Below are 18,268 nucleotides of genomic sequence, written 5' to 3'. Positions count from 1 at the left end.
TGCGGTATGTTAAAAAAAAAAAAAAAAGGAATAGATTAATTTGCCTGCATTAAAAATGTCCTTTCTGAAGTATCAAATCCACTGGGAGATTGGGAATAAGTGGTAATATAATTTATCTGTTCACTGACAGGAGCTAAATAGTCAGGATGCTTTAAATAAAAGAGGTCTGTGCCTGCTCTCCTCATTTTCCAGCCTAATCAGAAGAGAACAAATTATTGGAGAGGCCATTGTTTGGTAGAAAACATTTTCCTTTTGCTGCCATCTATTCTTCCTTTAGGGTCAACTGAAGTCTCACTGCTCTAGGAAATTTTACCCGTCTATTCACCTTGTGCAAAATCTTCTTTCCTTGAATTTCTGTTATATATAACCCTTTCTATACGATTTCTTTACTTTTTGTTTGCTTTAAGTTTCTTCTACTCGTGTCTTCCCTTCTTTCTTTCCTTCCCTTCCTTCCTTTTCTTCCCTTCCTCCCGCCCTTCCTTCCTCCCTCCCTTCCTTCCTCCTTTCCTTTCTTCCTTCTTTCCTTTCCTCCTTCCTGTGCCTCCCACGTCTGCACTCTCAGTTTAGATGACATGCTCCCAAAGTGAGAGGGAAGAAGGTGTCTATTGTCTGCTTAATATGGGGTGAGTAGAAAAGTACTTAAACATTTTGTATCAGTTAATGACTTCATTTTTTGTAGAAACTTCTCAAATCTCTCGAGCATTCTGTGCTTCACCCAGTTAATAAAAATTTGCATAACTTTAAGTAGAAACTCCTATGTTGTGTATGCTCCTATATATACCTGAATCACAGGTAAGCAGCTGAAGGCAATTGCTTCCAGGTGTTTACCAGAGGAAATCACTGCCTGTCAGTAAGCCAGTGACAGATTGGAGCTAATTTCTCAAAAGAAGTAATTAACTCTCAGGAATCTTGGCGATGTATTCTAGGGGAATAAATCTTTCTCTTCACTGTCGTCCTTGATAATGTTTGTTCATACACAAACACACAAATCTAAACCCACACATTCTCAGGGTCTTTTCAGTTTGTAACTATATTCATTATTCAGGGTCACTGGCCCTAATAGTACATCAATAAAGATTCACTGGCAGAAACCAGATAATCTGTACTTGAAAACAATAAAGGCATAAATAAATAAATAAAGTAATAAAGGCTACATGCAACTCCTTATTAGGATGAACCTAGAGAATTCAATATTTTCTGAACAATGGACTTTGATCATATATTGGGATTCTTTTATAGGTGACCACATGTCATGTCTTCTTTCCAGGGTGTTCAGGTAGGAATAAATCTCAGGATTAAAAGGAGAAGAGGAAGCATCCACCTCTCCAGCTAAGTCAGTCAAGCCACCCCAGTTTCCATGCAGTAACCTATAGAATAGCATTAGATCTTGGTGGCTTTAGTCACATTTGAGAGGAGAGTGAATAAAAATTAACTTCTAGCAAGATGATGTTAGTCATGTTTTTCATTTATAAAAAGCAATCTTTTGGGGGAAGAAAAACCTTTACAGATTCTGTTATGTACACTCTACTGCAGGTGAGGGGCTGGGTGGCAAACATTGCGTTCATATAAATAAACCTCTACCAACATAATGAATGAGTTAATTAATGCAAGCACAAATAAATGCATTGCATATTTTTTATAAGTAACAAAGTTTTATTGTTTTTAGTTTATTGAAGATAGACTTCTGAGACTCAGAAATTGGTCTGTGATGGTGATTCTCAAATATTGACATGCATTTAAATCATCCGGAAGAATTACTGAAACACAGAGCTGGTCACACCTCTAGAATCTCTGATTCAGTAAACCTGAGAATTTGTTTCTAACAAGGTCCCATATGACGCTGATGCTGCTGGTTCAGGAATCCCACTTTGAAAACAATATGGACAAATATTTATCTACAATTATCCCTCCCATATGGCAGCAATCACAGAGTGTCCATTAAATATTAATTGATCACTTACTATTTTCTAAGTAGAAAGAGTGCTGTATGTTGTCTGTTATCAATGCCTTCCTAATCTAATGGAAAAGAATTTTTTAAAAAATGCAATATTTTGACGGTATATCAGAAGTTAAATTGCATGGTGCATGTCCTTATGCTGTAGATGAGAGCATGGAGTTCATAGAATCTTGGGGTCAGAGTGGAAGCAAACCAGGAATTCTTTGGGCCTTGCATAGGGACAGGATCTATACTGCCTGAGGAAAGGACACAACAAGTATTAACACTCAGAAGAAGGGGCCAAGGACCAGAGTGAATTCTACTGGCTGCGAATTCCCTATAGAAGATAAGGGCAAATTTCTGTTTCAACTTCAGGAGAACCTAAGAGAGATAAAGCAGTGACAGGAAAATTCAGCAGATACTTTGAAAATGGATAGCTATATTGGCCTTAACAAATAATGTTTTTCTTGCTTGAACACAAAGTTTCACTCTCCAAATACAAAACTTAAAATCAAAATCTCTTCAGAATATTAAAATCATCTAGCAGTTAACCAATATCATTGCATCTTGGAGAACCCACCTTAGAAAACAGAGACTGACTGGGTGCTCTTGTTACTTTGCTTCAAAACCTCTGGGCCTCTGAATGAATCTCTCCATGGAAGAGGGCAAACACCTGCTGGTTCCAGCTTGTTCTTCTCGTCTACAGCCAGGTGGTGAAAATATGTGAGCACCGACGTCAGCAGTACTAAGCACAAAAGGGGTAGTCTACTGTTTAATCCTTCATCTGTTGCAAGCAAGCACCACTCCCACAGAAAAATATTAATAAAAGTTGAGCGGTGCTGGGTGGTTATTTATTTATTTCCCAAATGTTAGAGCTGGAAGAGAACTTTCAGATGAACTAAGCTTATAACTCTTATTATTATTATTTGCAAATTAAGGAAATGGAGTTCTGGGGAAATGGGTGAGTCACTGAAGATGGTACAACTCATTAGTGGTCTAGGTTCAGCCCATTTCTAGCTCAGCACTATTTTCACCATTGTCCTGAGTCTCAAAATCAACTCCAGTGCAAAGCCATTTCCAGCTGTTGTGTGAAACTCATGCAGCTATAAGAAAAGAAACGATAATTATATGAGGGTTGTAGAGTTGAATAATTAAATGTTTTATTTACAGAATTATGCTTGACTATAATTTTTTCAAACATATTCTCAAAGATTTCTACTGACAAAGACTGCTTTTAAAGCTAAATACTTATTCAGAGAGCTCCAATCAAATTCATGCTGAAAGCCCCTAAAATTATTAACTGGCATGTTCAAGCAGAAAAGAATTCTGGGTCACTGAGGGTTCTTGTATGTTTACAGCTGTAGCTACAGCAGAACTGGTCCTTGTAAATGTCACAGGAGATAATAATTGCAATGGAAGAGAAAGAAAATGTTTGGAGCTTATGAGAAAAGACCAAACCACTTCCAATCACAGGACTAGAGAGGTCAAGAAAACATCCCTAGGGCAAGACAGATGAAACTTTCCAACAGTCAAGAAATTAATGCTGACACCTCGTCAGTTAAGTAAAGTGCAGGGCAGAAAGAGCTAGCCTGGCTGTATTTTGGCTTATGGATAGAGCTGTGCGTGTATAGTCCAAAGAGAAACAAGTGTAAAGATCATCTTGTCACTGTAAATAAAAATCACCCCATTGCCCAAGGGACCGAGAGCTCTGTTACACTCTGGTCAGTCCCAGCTAGGCCATCACCATGCCGTTATTGATGATAACACAGGAAGAGGGTCATTTTCGCTGTTGAGTGAGAGGACGTGGCTACGGCACTAATGTCCAATTACATTAATGAACATGAAATTTGGCTCTGTGCGTACATTTCTCCTCATGCTCTGAATTAGATTTTAGAGGGTAAAATAAAAGATAATAAAAGCCTTTTCTTCAGCACTATTTTTCTTTGGCTTCAGCTATAGGAATATGACTGAAGGAAATACGATCATTCTGGTTTATTAAGCAACCCATATGCAATGAGACCAAGTGTTGTACACAAGGCCGATTTTCTGGAAGGACAGCAGGTCACTGTCATCTCTGTCCTTTGGGGTGGCTACATTCTCAAACTGAATAATTCAAAATGTATTATGTGTCTGCCTGAATTGGGGCTGCTTTTAGAAAGCCAGTGTGAAGACTTGCCTAGCTGAGATACAAAGGGAGACAGCTCTGCAAACCTAAGTAGCTGGACCAAACCACTTCTACCACTGAGCATCCTCAGAATACTTCCCTTCCTAGGTGAGCAACTTTGCTCATGGTTAGAGTTATTTCAAAGGCTAATATGATATCTCTGTGGCCCAGTGACAATGCTGGCCTCAGGAGAGGGAGGTCAGGGCTGGAAAACAACACAAAACTGTTACCAGTAGAATAATGGCCTTCAAAGACGTCCACATATCTATTTGTTTAATGGATATTTGTTAAGTGGCAGTAGAGAAAACTAGTTAATCCCTAGTCACCTTACTTGACAAAATAGACTTTGCACTTTGCAGGTGTGATTAAATTAAGAATCTGGAGACAAGATCATCTTGTATTATGTGAGTGGACACATTGGAATCACAATTATCTTTATCAAGGGAAGAAAGAGGCAGGAGAGAAAAAAGCAGAGGCTAGAATGATGATGTAATTGCTGGCTTTGGCCACCAGCCAAGGAAGGGGAGCAGCCTCTAGAAGCCAGGAAAGGCAAGGAATTGATTCTCATTTAGAGGCTCTAGAAGGAATACACTCCTGCCTGTACCTTTATTTTAGATTAGTGAGACTTCTGACCTTCAGAACTATAGAAGACAGCACAATTACATTTGTTGTGCTTTGTTACAGCAGCAACAGCAAACTAATACATAAACACTTTTTAAAGAAACATGTAACTAGAACTGTGGAATCACTATACAGTGCCATCCTATAGTGTAATCTCATCAAAATTAATTCTAAAATTCTATACTAATACTTCCCTAAACACTCTGCTGTCCTTACTATTATGTATTTAGTCTTATCCTCTCCAATGAACCCACAAAAAGAGGAAGCAAGAATGGGGAAATTTTGACTCACTCATCCTTCTGACTCTGTTAAAAGTTGAGAAAGAATAATTCATTCCACCAATGAATCTGTTATAAATGGGTGTATCTGGAATTATGTTAAACCTTGTTGACCTGGCTCTGTAATCTGAGTAAATGTGAAAGAAACAAATTTGCAGCAATAGCTTAACTTGAAATATATTTCAACTGATGCTTAGAAACACACACACACACACTCACACACACAAACAGACATACACTAGGATGTATTGAGTAATTTAGTGTTTATATAAGAATTTTTTATTTCTATTATCTCACCAACCAACCACCTCCCAATTATATAGATGCTATTGCTGTCTCCATGTTAGAGATGAAAAAAAATGAGCTCAGACCAGAGGAATGCCTGGACCATGGCCCCTCAGCCACTAAAGGCAGGAGTGAGATTGATCTGGTGTCAAAGTTCACTCTCTTCCCTTCACACACTTCCTCACGGTCTTCTAATGCCCCACATGGTGGTCCTGGACAGGTTCATAATAAATGCCTAGTAAGTACTTCCAGACTGGATTGATGTCACTTTTCAGAAATCCTAAGGCCTTGTCTTCATAGAAAGATTTAAGGCATTTATATCATTTGGGAAGAGAAAAATCAACCTCAAAGACAAAGATGACTTTTTGGAACTCCACACATTACAGTTAAGCTGTCTTTATAATTATGAAGAGTACACAATTATTTTCCTCTTCCGTGACTGTTGTAGACCAACTTCAAATGTCTCTATAGCCTACTCATTTCCCTCTCCCAACTCTTCAACGAATTGCAGAATAATTTTATTATCCTAGTGTAAGGAATTATTTTGATTCTGCTTTCAGGAGAAGAGGCAATTTCACGCATCCTGAGGACCCCTGGGGTTTCTGTTTTACTCTCCTTTCCACACAAGGGTCACATGCAGATTCTGCCGTGTCTTACTCAAAGCTGCACAGTGCCCAGCACAGGATGACACACGCTGCAGCCACATCATAATGGGTGGTCATTTCTTGATGGCTGCTGCCTGGCAGTAGCACCTGGGTGCTATCTTTGCACATTTTGTAGGATTCAATGACAAAACAAAACCACATGTCACGTTCTCCTGGTAACAGCAGAAATCTCACCCAAACCAACAGTTCCTCTTTTATGTCCTTGAGAATGTAGCAACTAAGACTGTAACTTAGTTCAGTGGGTTGTGTCTACTTTCATCTGTCATTTATTCATATGATGAAAGAGTGTAATGTTTTATTCTTCAGTGTATTAAGGCCCTTGTTTATTTGATAGATATTTATTTGTTGAGAAGGAGTAGAGAAACCTAGTTGAGACTTTGGCTTATGTCCTTATTCTGTTATCTACAGGCTGTGTGACCTTGGTTGTTTTTAACTTAAAGACTGTATCGCAATTACTTCATCTATAAAACAGAGATAGTTATGTCAAAAACCTCATAATGTTGTAGTGAGGATTAAATTAAATTCTACATCTAAAGTATTTAGAACAGAGTCAGGCACATACTAAGAGCTCAATAAATGGAAACTATAAATGTTATTATTCTTTATTGGACATCTGCTAAGAGCATAACTCTCTACTGAGTACTGAGATGTTTGAAAGTAAATGAAACAAGAAGCTCACATCTCAGTGCATGTCATCTTCATACTCAGAGTCCTTGAATGACTCTCCATTGTCCATTACATTTACTACAACCCCTGTATCACAGACTTCATATCCCAGGACTCCTTTTTGTAAGCTTATGCATTGTTTGACAATGCACTCCACTCTCTTATTTCTACAACTCTGGTTCACAAAGTTTGCTTAATGTAACTTGTCTCCACCAGATGCCCCTATCAAAATCTGACCAGGTCATCTGGCCCATTTAAAAGCATTATTTGATGTTTCTCTTCCACCCAGTCCGCACTTGCAGAGTTAGTTTTCCCCTTCTAAGGCTCCCTTGGCATTTTTTAATTTGTCTTCTCATCGAATATATCACTTTGTATTTGGAAATAAAGTTTTGAGTCTTTGGTATATCTCTGACCCTGGGTAATAAGCTGCTTAGGGGACAGTCTATGACTAATTCATCTTCGTAGCTCCCATAGCATCTAATTCGTAGCTTAGTATATCATAGAGGCTCAATAAATATTTAATGAATCAGTGTTTGTTGAAATGATGAATGGTGAAAATATTTATATTGCTAAACTTCCTCTCCATATGTGAGCACATGTGTGTACTAACATTAAATTATGTGATGAATTTTTGTGTGTGGTTTATGCAAATCACACAAATACACACAAACCTATATACCTCACCTGTCAGAAAATATTTAAACAATGGTTATGCACTGCCTGAACAAATATATTTTCACTCTAGAAATAATGTTAATGTTTTGCTAACATCCCCAGCTGTAATCAACCTCTCTGTAGCCTCTAGTCCTTCAGATTGTCACAGTCATAAAAGCTTGAAGAAAGGAGATTCCTGTGGATACAGAGACCCCTCTGTGATCAACCCCAGGCAAAGTGAATCTGCAGCTCCTACCTGAAGGAGTAGGAACTAGCAAACATATTCCGACTCTGAACAACTGAAGTACAAGCTGGGGAAAAAAGGGAATAAATCCATTTATGGTATAAATCAACAAGTAAATTAAGAGAGAAGACTGGGTAGACAGGGGCCAGTAAAGTTGGTAGTTTGTGCTGGTCTCCAACCTGTGTCAGATGCTTGAGTTATTTTGTTTTGTTTATTCTTTCACAGTCATCAAGATGCCCACTTCTCCTCCTCAGTGCAAATAATTTTAGAAAATGAAATCTGTCCCAAAGCTTTGTTTCTGACACACTTACCGTAGAGTAATCAGCAAACACTGCAGCCTTTTGCAGCGACTTGGAATATTACTCATGTCACTGTAATGTCTCCAGTTAGTCAGGATGGCAATTCATTTTAATACTTTTGTCTGAAAAGAAAAATGATTTCGATTTTTCTGATCACACATGGGCTCAACCATGTATCAATTTATTTTTAAGTTCAATATTTGTATTTCTGATTTAAGTGCAAACAGAGTCAAATAGAGAAAACATAACTAAGCAAAAAAGCAAGTTGCAAATAGAGCCACAAATAAAAAGTTTATAGCCTAAACAACTTGTCTTTAGAATTTGAGAAAATATTAAGGTATCATTTTGAATTATTAATGTTAGTAGCTGTAACATTGATTGCTTTATTAATAACCCTACTTTTTATTTCTTGCTGTTTTTGTCCTGTTATTGCTGTTCATGATTTTCTCTTGTTCTTCTCACTCTCTTTGGAAATGATAGAAGTCTATGAATAGAAAGTAAAATAATTCTAGAAGGGAATTCAGAACTGAAATGAGGGTCCATGAAGTTGAAAAGAACCAAAGTCCTATCATGCCACCACTTCAGAGATACCAAAGAATATACTCCCATTCAGGGTCCCCACTATTTAGTCAGTCTGCCCTGGCGTTTGCAGATAATTATTTCACTCATTTCTCATAACTTTGTCGCGTTGACTCTGATTACTGTGAAATGTTTCTCCTTGTTGATGATACTCTTGAAGTCTACTTTAACTGGTAGAAATGTAGCCACACCAGCTTTCTTATGCTTATTTTTTCCATGATTTCTCCCCCTATTCTTGTACTTCCAACCTCTTTAGTCTTTATATTTTTCAGTTCACCTTTTCTAGGCAGTATATGCTTGGCCATGCTTGGTTTTTTTCATCTGACAATGTCTACCTTTTGAATGCAGTGTTCGTGTTCTAAGGCTTCCTAACATATTTCATTAAATACTGAGTAGATAAAAATGGATATATACAAACCATTTCTACAGCATAAAGAATAACAATCCAAGGAACACCCAGGTTGGTCACCACCCAGTTTAAAAAATAAAACATCACAATTACCTTTGGATACACTCTGAGTGCCCTTCCTTAGTTCCATTTCCATTCCACCTGCCCAGAAGAGCCACTGTTCTGAGTTGTGTGGTTGTTGTTTCTCCTTTGATTTTCTCTTTATTATTTAATAACATTTGGAAGTGTTCCAGAACAACATATCATTTAGTTTGCTATATTTCCAATTTTGACAACTGTAATAATGTTATTGTTCATGCTTCTATGATTTACTATGTTTACTCTAGGTGTGTTCTGAAGTTTCATTCATGTTGTTGCATGTAGTTGGGGGCTTTTTCACATTTTTATTGCTGCATGTAAATAAATTTAATAAAACAAAATATGTATCTTACTGTTGATGGACATTTCTGTTGCTTAGATTTCTGCTTTTGCAAGCAGTATAGCTATTGCACATATTAAGGTATACAATTCGATGTTTTGATACATGTATATACCCATGAAACCATGGCCACAATCCAGATTTGGAAAAATTTATCACTCTCAAAAGTTTTCTTATGGCCTTATAATTCTTCCCTCCCACTCTTTTCTGTACCATTCTTGTTCCATTACCATGCAAACACTCATCTGCTTCCAGTCACTGTAGATTAGTTTGCATTTTCTAGAAATTTTTTTACAAATGCATTATATAGCATACACTTTTTTTGCCTATCTTTCACTCTGCATGATTATTTTGAGATTCATTCATGTTATTGTGTGTATAAATAGTTCATTTATTTTTATTGCTGAGTACAACAGGAATATCTTAGAGATATTATGGGTTCCGTTCCAGATGACCATAATAAAGTGGATATCATCACAATAAGGTAGGTCACATAAATAGTTTGGTTTCCCAGTGCATATAAAAGTTATCTTTATATTATACCATAGTTTATTAATTGTGCAATAGCATTATACCTCCCCCAATAATGTACATACCTTAACTTAAAATAGTTCATTTCTAAAATGCTTATGATCATCTGAGCCTTCTGCAAGTCATAATCTTTCGGTGAAGGGTCTTGCCTCATTGTTGATGGTTGCTGACTGATAAGAATGATGTTTGCTAAAGGTTGGAGTGGCTGTGGAAATTTCTTAAAATAAGACAAAAATGAAATTTGCTGTGTCAATTGACTCTTCTTTTCACCAAAGATTTCTCTGTAGTATGTGACACTGTTTGATAGCACTTTAGTCACAATAAAACTTCTTTCAAAATTGGAGTTAGTCTTCTCAAACTCTGCTGCTGCCTTATGTAATATTGTAAATCATTTGCTGTGATTTTAGCAATGTTCACAGCATGTTCACCAGGAGTAGACTCCATCTAAAGAAACCACTTTCTTTGCTCATCCATAAGAAGCAACTCCTTATTCATTTAAGTTTTAACATGAGATTGCAGCAATTCAGTCACATCTTCTGGTTCTATTTCTAATTCTAGTTCTCTTGCTATTTTCACTATATCCGCAGTGACCTCCTCCACTGAAGTCTTGAGCCCCCTCAAAATCATCCATGAAAATTATTATCAACTTACTTCAGTTAATGTTGATGTTTTTACCTCTTCCCATAAATCACAAATGTTCTTAATGGCACCTAGAATGCCATTAAGAATGGAGAATCCTTTCCAGGATGCTTTCAGTTTACTTTGCCCATTTCCATCAGAAGAACCACTATCTGTAGCAGCTATAGCCTTATAAAATTTATTTCCTAAAAAATAAGACTTGAAAGTAAAAATTACTCTTGATCTATGGGCTACAGAATAAATGTTGTATTAGCAGGTATAAAAACAACATTAATCTCCTTGTACATCTCCATCAGAGCTATTTGGTGACCAGGTACATTGTTAATGAACAGTAATGCTCTGAAAATAATCTTTTTGCTGAGCAATGGGTGTCAACAGTAGGCTTCAAATATTAGTAAACCATCCTGTAAACAGATCTGCTGTCTTTCAGGCTTCGTTGTTCCATTTCTAGAGTATAAGCAGAGGAGATTTAGCATAATTTCTAAGGGCCACAGGATTTTCAGAATGGTAAATGTGCATTGGCTTCAACTTAAAGTGACCATCTGCATTAGCCCCAACAAGATAGTTAGCCTGTCCTTTGAAGCTTTTAAGCCAAGCATTGACTTCTCCTTTCTAGCTATACAATCCCTAGATGGTATCTTTCAGTAAGAAGACTGTTTCATCTACTGGTTTTGGATTAGGATTTGGCTTAAGGGAATGTTGTGGCTAGTTGGGTATTTTCTTTTTCTTTCTTTCTTTCTTTCTCTTTCTTTCTTTCTTTTTTCTTTCTCTTTCTCTTTCTTCTTTTTCTATTTTTCCTTCCTTCCTTCTCCTCCCTCCCTCTTCTTTCTTCTTTCTTTCTTTCTTTCCTTTCTTTCTTTTTCTTTCTTCCTTCCTTCCTTTTTTCTTTCTTTCTTTCTCTTTCTTTCTTCTTTTCCTTCCTTCCTTCCCCTCCCTCTTTTTTCTTTTTTCTTTCTTTCTTCTTTTCCTTCTTTCCTTTCTTCCTTTTTCCCCCTTCTCTCCCCTCCCCTCCTGTCCCCCCTTCCCTCCCTTTCCTTTCCCTTCCCTTCTCTTTTTTCTTTCCTTCCTTCTTTCCTTCTTTCCTTCCTTCCTCCCTTCTTTCCTTCCTTCCTTCCCCTTCCCTTCCCTTCCCTTCCCTTCCCTTCCCTTCCCTTCCCTTCCCTTCCCTTCCCTTCCCTTCCCTTCCCTTCTTCCCTTCCCTTCCCTTCCCTTCCCTTCCCTCCCTTTCAACAGGGTCTTGCTCTGTCACCCAGGCTGGAGCACAATGGCATGATCTTGGCCCACTGCAGCCTCGACCTCCTGGGCTCAAGAGATCCACCTCAGCCTCCTGAGAAGTTGGGACTACAGGCCTGCACTAATATGCCTGGTTAATTTATGTATTATTATTTTATTTTCAAATGGAGATAGGTTTCACAATGTTGCCCAGGCTGGTCTCAAACTCCTGAGCTCAAGCCATCCTCTCACTTTGGCCCCCCAAAGTGCTGGGATTACAGGTGTGAGCCACTGCAGCTGTCCATCTTTTCATTTTCTTTATAGTGTCTTTCAAAGAGGACAAGTTTTGAATTTTGTTGAAGTCTAATTTGTTTATTTTCTTTTATGAATAATGCATTTGGTATCTCAAGCAAAAAAAATTTGTTAAAACAAAGATCACAAGGGTTTTCTCTCATGACTTTTTAATGGAAGATTTATTGTTTTATATTTTTGGATTTTACCTTTAGGTCCATAATTCATTTTTAGCTAATTTTTGTATGTGACATAATGCTCTTATTGTTGGGGTGGGGGCACATGTATTTTCAAATTGTGTCAGTACCACATGTTGAAAAGACTTCATTGAATTGTCTTTGAGACTTTGTCAAAAATCAGTTAACCATATAACTGAGATGAGGATTTAGTCCACTGTATTTCATGTCTTTGTTGATATTGTTTGGCTGTTTGTTTTCTATTTGACTAATCTATTGTAATCCCTCTGTCTTTTTCTTGGCATCTTTTAGTTTAATATAATCTTTTATATTATTTCTTTTTTGTTTATCTACAAGCTTTTAAGCTATACCTCTGTGTCTTTTAAGTGGTTGATGAGAATTATAATACATTTTCTCAACTTGTCACGGTCTACTCAGAATTAATACCATACCACTTCAAGTAAGATGTGGAAATCTTACAGAAGTATTATTTAATTTATTCCATCCCCCTACTCTGTGTTCTGTGTTATTATTGTCAAATATTTTACCTCTACATGCATTATAAACCCCACAGTAAAACACTACTTTTTCTGTAAATAGTTGTATTTTCAAGAAATTGACAAAAGAAAAAAAGACAATATTTTATATTTACTCCCATATTTACCATCTTTTACTAACTTTCTATATATCTGAGTTCCATCTGATGTTATTTGCATTCAGGATGAATAACTCTATTGCATTACTTGTCATTCAGGTATGCTTACAATAAAATTTTTCAGCTTTTATATATCTGAAGATGTCTTTATTTCGTCCTTATTTTTAATGGATAGAGAATTCTGGGTTGATTCTTCTGTTTTGTGTTGTTTTTAAAGCACTTTAAAGCTGCCATTTCATTGTCTTGTGGGTTTCATTGTTTCTGATAATAAGTTTGCCATCATTTTGTGTTGCTGGTCTCCTGTCTGCAGTGTGTCTTTTTTCCACTGGCAGCTTTTATGATTATTTCCAGTATCCAGCAGTTTGATTTTGATGTGTCTAGGTATGGTTCTTTTTGTGTTTATCCTGCTTGGGATTCACAGAGATTTTAGAGATCTGTAATTTTGATGTTTTTCACCAATTTTACCATTATTTATTCAAATAGTTTTCTGCTCATTCTGTTTCTCTATCTTCAGCAACTTCAGTTACATGTAAGTTAGATCTCTTGCTATTGATTCACAGATCTCTGAGACTCTGTTAATTTATTTAAAAAATATTGTTGTCTTTGATTTTTATGTTTGATAATTTCTATTGAACTGTCTTTAAGTTTTTCATTCCCTTTCTTCTGAAGTTTTCAATACACCACTAAATCCATTCAGTGGCTTTTTCATTTCACAATTTGTATTTATCATTTCTGGAATCTGCATCTGTTTTATTTTCCATTTTCCACTTATTCACCTGAGATGACCATGTTTCATTATAATTCTTTGAACATGTTGATAATAGCTGCTCTTAAAGTTTTTGTCTGGTAATTCCAGTATGTGGGTTATATCAGGATGTGTTTCTACTGATTTTTTTTTTTTTTCTTGATCGTGTGTTTCATTTTCTGCCTCTTTGCATGTCTATTAATGTTTTGATTGTACCATAGATATAAGGAGGGATAATTTGTTTGGAATCTGGATTATATTTTCTGCTTCCAAAGAAAGTTAACCTTTCTTCAAGTAGACAGTTAAATTACTAGAGGATCCTTTAGATTATGTCAGGTTTGATTGTATTCATCGTTAAGGTTGGTCTTTTTTGGTTTTGTCTTTAATCTTAAGGTGTTGCCCTTACCTTAGGGTATGTTTCTTAGCCCTACCTACCACATGGCCTACTGAAGGCCTGAGGCACTCAGTTAGGCCTCTTCACTCTTGACTTAACCAGAAATCCAGTGCCTCCCAGCACTTTGTGATATGAGACATCTTCATTCAGTTTTTTCCCAATAGCAGGTGGTCTCTGCTATAAAACATCCTTCACAGAGTCTTGTCCTATACATTCCCAGCCCAGCCTCAGCCAGAAACCCGTAAAGAAACCCCATTCAGCATTTTGGGGCCCCTTCCCTTCTCTGGTGCTTTACCCAGCAAACTCCAGCTGTTTTAGCAGCCATGAACGGTGTTATCTGTTGCTTCAGCTCAGCAAGATTGCTGCCGTGCCTGGGCTTTACCTCCCTGCATCACTGTAATGAAAGTACCCCCAGTCAGAGAGCCTTGGTGAATGAGGGTTTCAACTCATTTCACGTGTTACCTTTTGCTTACGAATTACCACCTGCCTTTCCTTTGGTCCACTACTTGACCAGTTATGTGTCTTGACCAGTTTGACAGTAGTTTATGGTGGGTGGCATATTTGCATTCTTAAGGTAAATTTAATTGTAGGCCATAAAGATTTCTGTAAATATTAAAGATTTAAGATATTTTGTGCACCAAAGCTGAGTAACATGGTATTTATCCATGTACCCCCTGGGTCTAGAATAAAACTTAGGCCAAAACAAAAATTTTCTTGAGAGAAATTAGGGAAAGTATGTTATTGTAGAAATTTCTTTGCATACAGTTAAGAAGATTATTGTTTAAGGGTGCTGACATAAAGTATTACAAAAATCTCAATAATAACTATTCACATCTGTATGGCTGTAAAATTCGAAAATGGAGAAAGGATGGAAAAATGAGCGGTGTGTGAGTTGCACAAGTGTAGCTTTTAGTAATGGGACAGTGATGACAGTGCAGAAAAAAAAAATGAAAACAGAAGTCAGGAAACCTGGCTTGGAGTCTGTGTTGATCTAATAATTTTGGATAAAACAATTAACCTAAGTCCAGTCCCACAACTCTCAGATGCTATTGTAATATTTATATATGTATCAATCAGGAATGGAAGATTCAAATGAGGTAAAGAATGTAGAGCATAGTGTAAATTCTGAAGTCGTGCAAAAGAAAATTCTTATCATTATTATCAACCACACTTATTGATTTTTTGATGATTTGAGATAATAATCACTACTGCATGGATTATTAAACAATTCATGAGAGTTTCCCCAGCAAAGCCCTGTGGAAACACTAAATTTCCTCTTATAAATGGAGGGCTACTAGGGTTACTTCTACTTTACCAGTGTTAACTTTTTTTGTAGGAATTTATTTTTGGAGATTAAATATATATCTTGAGATAACCTTCAAACATGGGTTTACGTAGAAATCAGCCTAATACTCCACGTGTGGGGAATATTTGGAAAATAAAGTTTTGCCCATGCCACACATAGCACATAGTGGAAAAAAGAATGTTAGTCAATTATCTACCTGATGCCTACTGGTTTCGTAAGTTTTATTAGACTTTCCTGTTTGAAGTGGATTAAATAGATGTTTTATCTCAAATGTGTTCAGATAAGAGCGAAAAGCAAGGAGTTAGTTCTTTGATTTATAAAGTTAACTGAGCCACTTAGATTATGCCCAGTAGAAATCCATGGTATAGGTGATGGCTTGGTGCGGTGGCTCATGCCTGTAATCCCAGCACTTTGGGAGGCCAAGGTGGGCAAATCACCTGAGGTCAGGAGTTCGAGACCAGCCTGGCCAACACGGTGAAAACATGTCTCTACTAAAAATACAAAAATTAGTCAGCTGCCTGTAGTCCCAGCTATTCCAGGGGGCTGAGGCAGAAGAATTGTTTGAACCTGGGAGGCAGAGTTTTCAGTGAGCCAAGATCATGCCACTGGACTCCAGCCTGGGTGAAAGAGCGAGAGTCCATATCAAAAAAAAAATAGAAAAAAGAAAAAAGAAATCCACTGTATAGGTGATATCAATTGGATGTCTGTTGCTGTATCTGGCCATCAAGACATGTGACTTGTTGGATCCTCATGTAGAGTTTATTCACTTTATTTATCTTTGATTCTAACAACATTGAGATGAAAGAAGAAAGTCATCCTTTGTGTATAAGGAAAAAATGCAGTATCATTGCCACTAAATCCTTAGAAAACAGAAAAAACACTAACACATTTTAAAAAGAAGGAGGATTGTTTCACCTACAACCCATACCAATAACTCTTCTTGCAAAATACCTTGCACACAGTAGATACTCAAAAGAAATTTAGATGATTGGAACAGGTTAAACTCATGTTGACTCTATAAAAATATATTTAGAATAAATATTGTTTTCTTTATCCTGACAAAATGTTTGGCAGAAAATAAAGTAACCAATGTCTAAATGATAGAATACATGATATGATAATTGCTGTTCATCTTCACGAATAACGATGAAATTTATTTTCCTACAGAAAACGGTATGGTTAATATCAGTGGATCAAAGTGAAGTTTGGTTATGAGAGCAAGTTATGCCTGACCCACCATGCCTAGCCCTTGGTGGGGTCTTCTGCTTTCATGAATTGGTATGCTTGAGGGGTTGTATTCAGGGACTGGAATGCACCATTTCTCCGTTTCCAGGGGTCACTTTATCAGGATTTGAGACTGGTGAAAATAGCAGTATTGCCTGAGTATCCAGGTGAAGAAGGGCAAGCCAAATTGGAGAAGGGTATTAGTTTAAGGGACAGCCTGGCCAAGCCTGGCGGAAACTAGGGAGTGGTGAGGCACAGTGGTAGGGAGCTGCACTCTCTCAGAAGATATCATCAGTTGTGGTGTTAGAGAAATGCTGCCCCCAAATGTCCCGGTCAGTGGACTTCTACAAGGCTCTTAGAGAGAAAGAACAGATTTGCCTTATTCTTGAACAAACATGAGGTGAGACTCACCCTGGGGCCTCCCAGAAATAACTGAGAGATGATCAAAGACCTTGGGGTGTAGGCCAGGAGAATGAAGAATGAGAATCTGTGGTTTTGCAGGCGCGGCTGCAGGCCACACAATTTGATTATTAATATTAATGTGACCTTATTTTACCCACAGACTGCTGAGACTGGAAAATTCAGGTTACACATAGCATATCTCTTTTCCAAGCATTTTTGTTTCTTATTATATTCTTATTTGAGCCTTCTGATCAGGACCATTCCTGGGGTATGCGGATCTAAGGCCAAATCTCACTGTGTTGGTTCTTTGACATTATCATTGTCAAGAGAAATCAGGTTATGAGAAGGATTTGGAGAATTTAAGTCACAACAGGCACATCATAGAAGAGACAGGTCCTTGCTGCCCCCTTCCCTTTGCCTGGATGTTGCCAGGAAAATGGGAAAGGGGTTATACGTGTGTAGGTAACAGGGAGATCAGGCTGAGCATCAGCTATGTCCACTCCTGGGTTCATGAATTGTGAGTATGATAGGGAAACCCTCAAAGAGGCCCCCAAGGAGCTCATTTTTATGACAGTGGGTATCTGTTTTCCCCACTAGAATGTTAGCTCCACATTGTGGGGTGAAATATGCACTTGCACACCTCATATGTTGAAGTCCCAAACCCCAGTATTCAGACTGTAAAAGTATTTATAAAAAAGGTCTTTAGAGAGGTGACTAAGTTAAAATGAGGCTTTCAGATGGGTCCCTAATTGAATATGACTGATGTACTTACTAAAAGATGGAGACACGCCAGGGGAGCACATGTGTAAGAAAGGACAATCATGATGAGGCAGTAAGAAGGTTGCCATCTGCAAGACAAAGAGAGGAGTCTCAGAGCAAATCAATCCAGTTATCACCTTGACTTTGGACTTGTAGTCTCCCGAAATGTAAAAAAAAAAAAAAAATACACTTCTTTTGTTTAAGCCACCCAGTCTGTGGTATCTTGCTATAGTAGCCCTAGCAAACTAATATTCTCCATAATGAACAATAAAGTTTGTATTTTGTTTCTTGCTGTGTGTCTGACACGTAGAGAAATTCCTGGCATATAGTGTGCACTCAAGAACCCTTTGCTGAATGAATAAACAAAAGACTGAATGAGACACATGATAGAAAAACAATCATACCAAGGAAATAGCAGTCTTTGGACAAGGGGCCTCTTTGGAATGCTGTGGCTCTCATTTTCTCCTCTAGCCTAAAGTAAAAGTTCACACAATCCAAAACATTTTGTGACTTGACTTTTCAGTACACAGTATTAATTTTCATTATTCTTCTCCATGAGCCCTCCGTATCAGTTGATTTGGCCTAGATTATTCCCAGCACAGAATGACTGCCACACCACTGACCAGGTCATTCTCCGATCTTCTCTATGCATACTCATTCCTGTCTTTTCAGGCCCAGCTGGTATTCCAAAAGCTCCCTGGTGTCCTGGTGTCTTT

The sequence above is a fragment of the Pongo pygmaeus genome, chromosome 17 (genome assembly GCF_028885625.2).
Source record: "Pongo pygmaeus isolate AG05252 chromosome 17, NHGRI_mPonPyg2-v2.0_pri, whole genome shotgun sequence".
Lineage (NCBI taxonomy): Eukaryota > Metazoa > Chordata > Mammalia > Primates > Hominidae > Pongo > Pongo pygmaeus.
Note: the sequence above shows the minus strand (reverse complement) of the source record.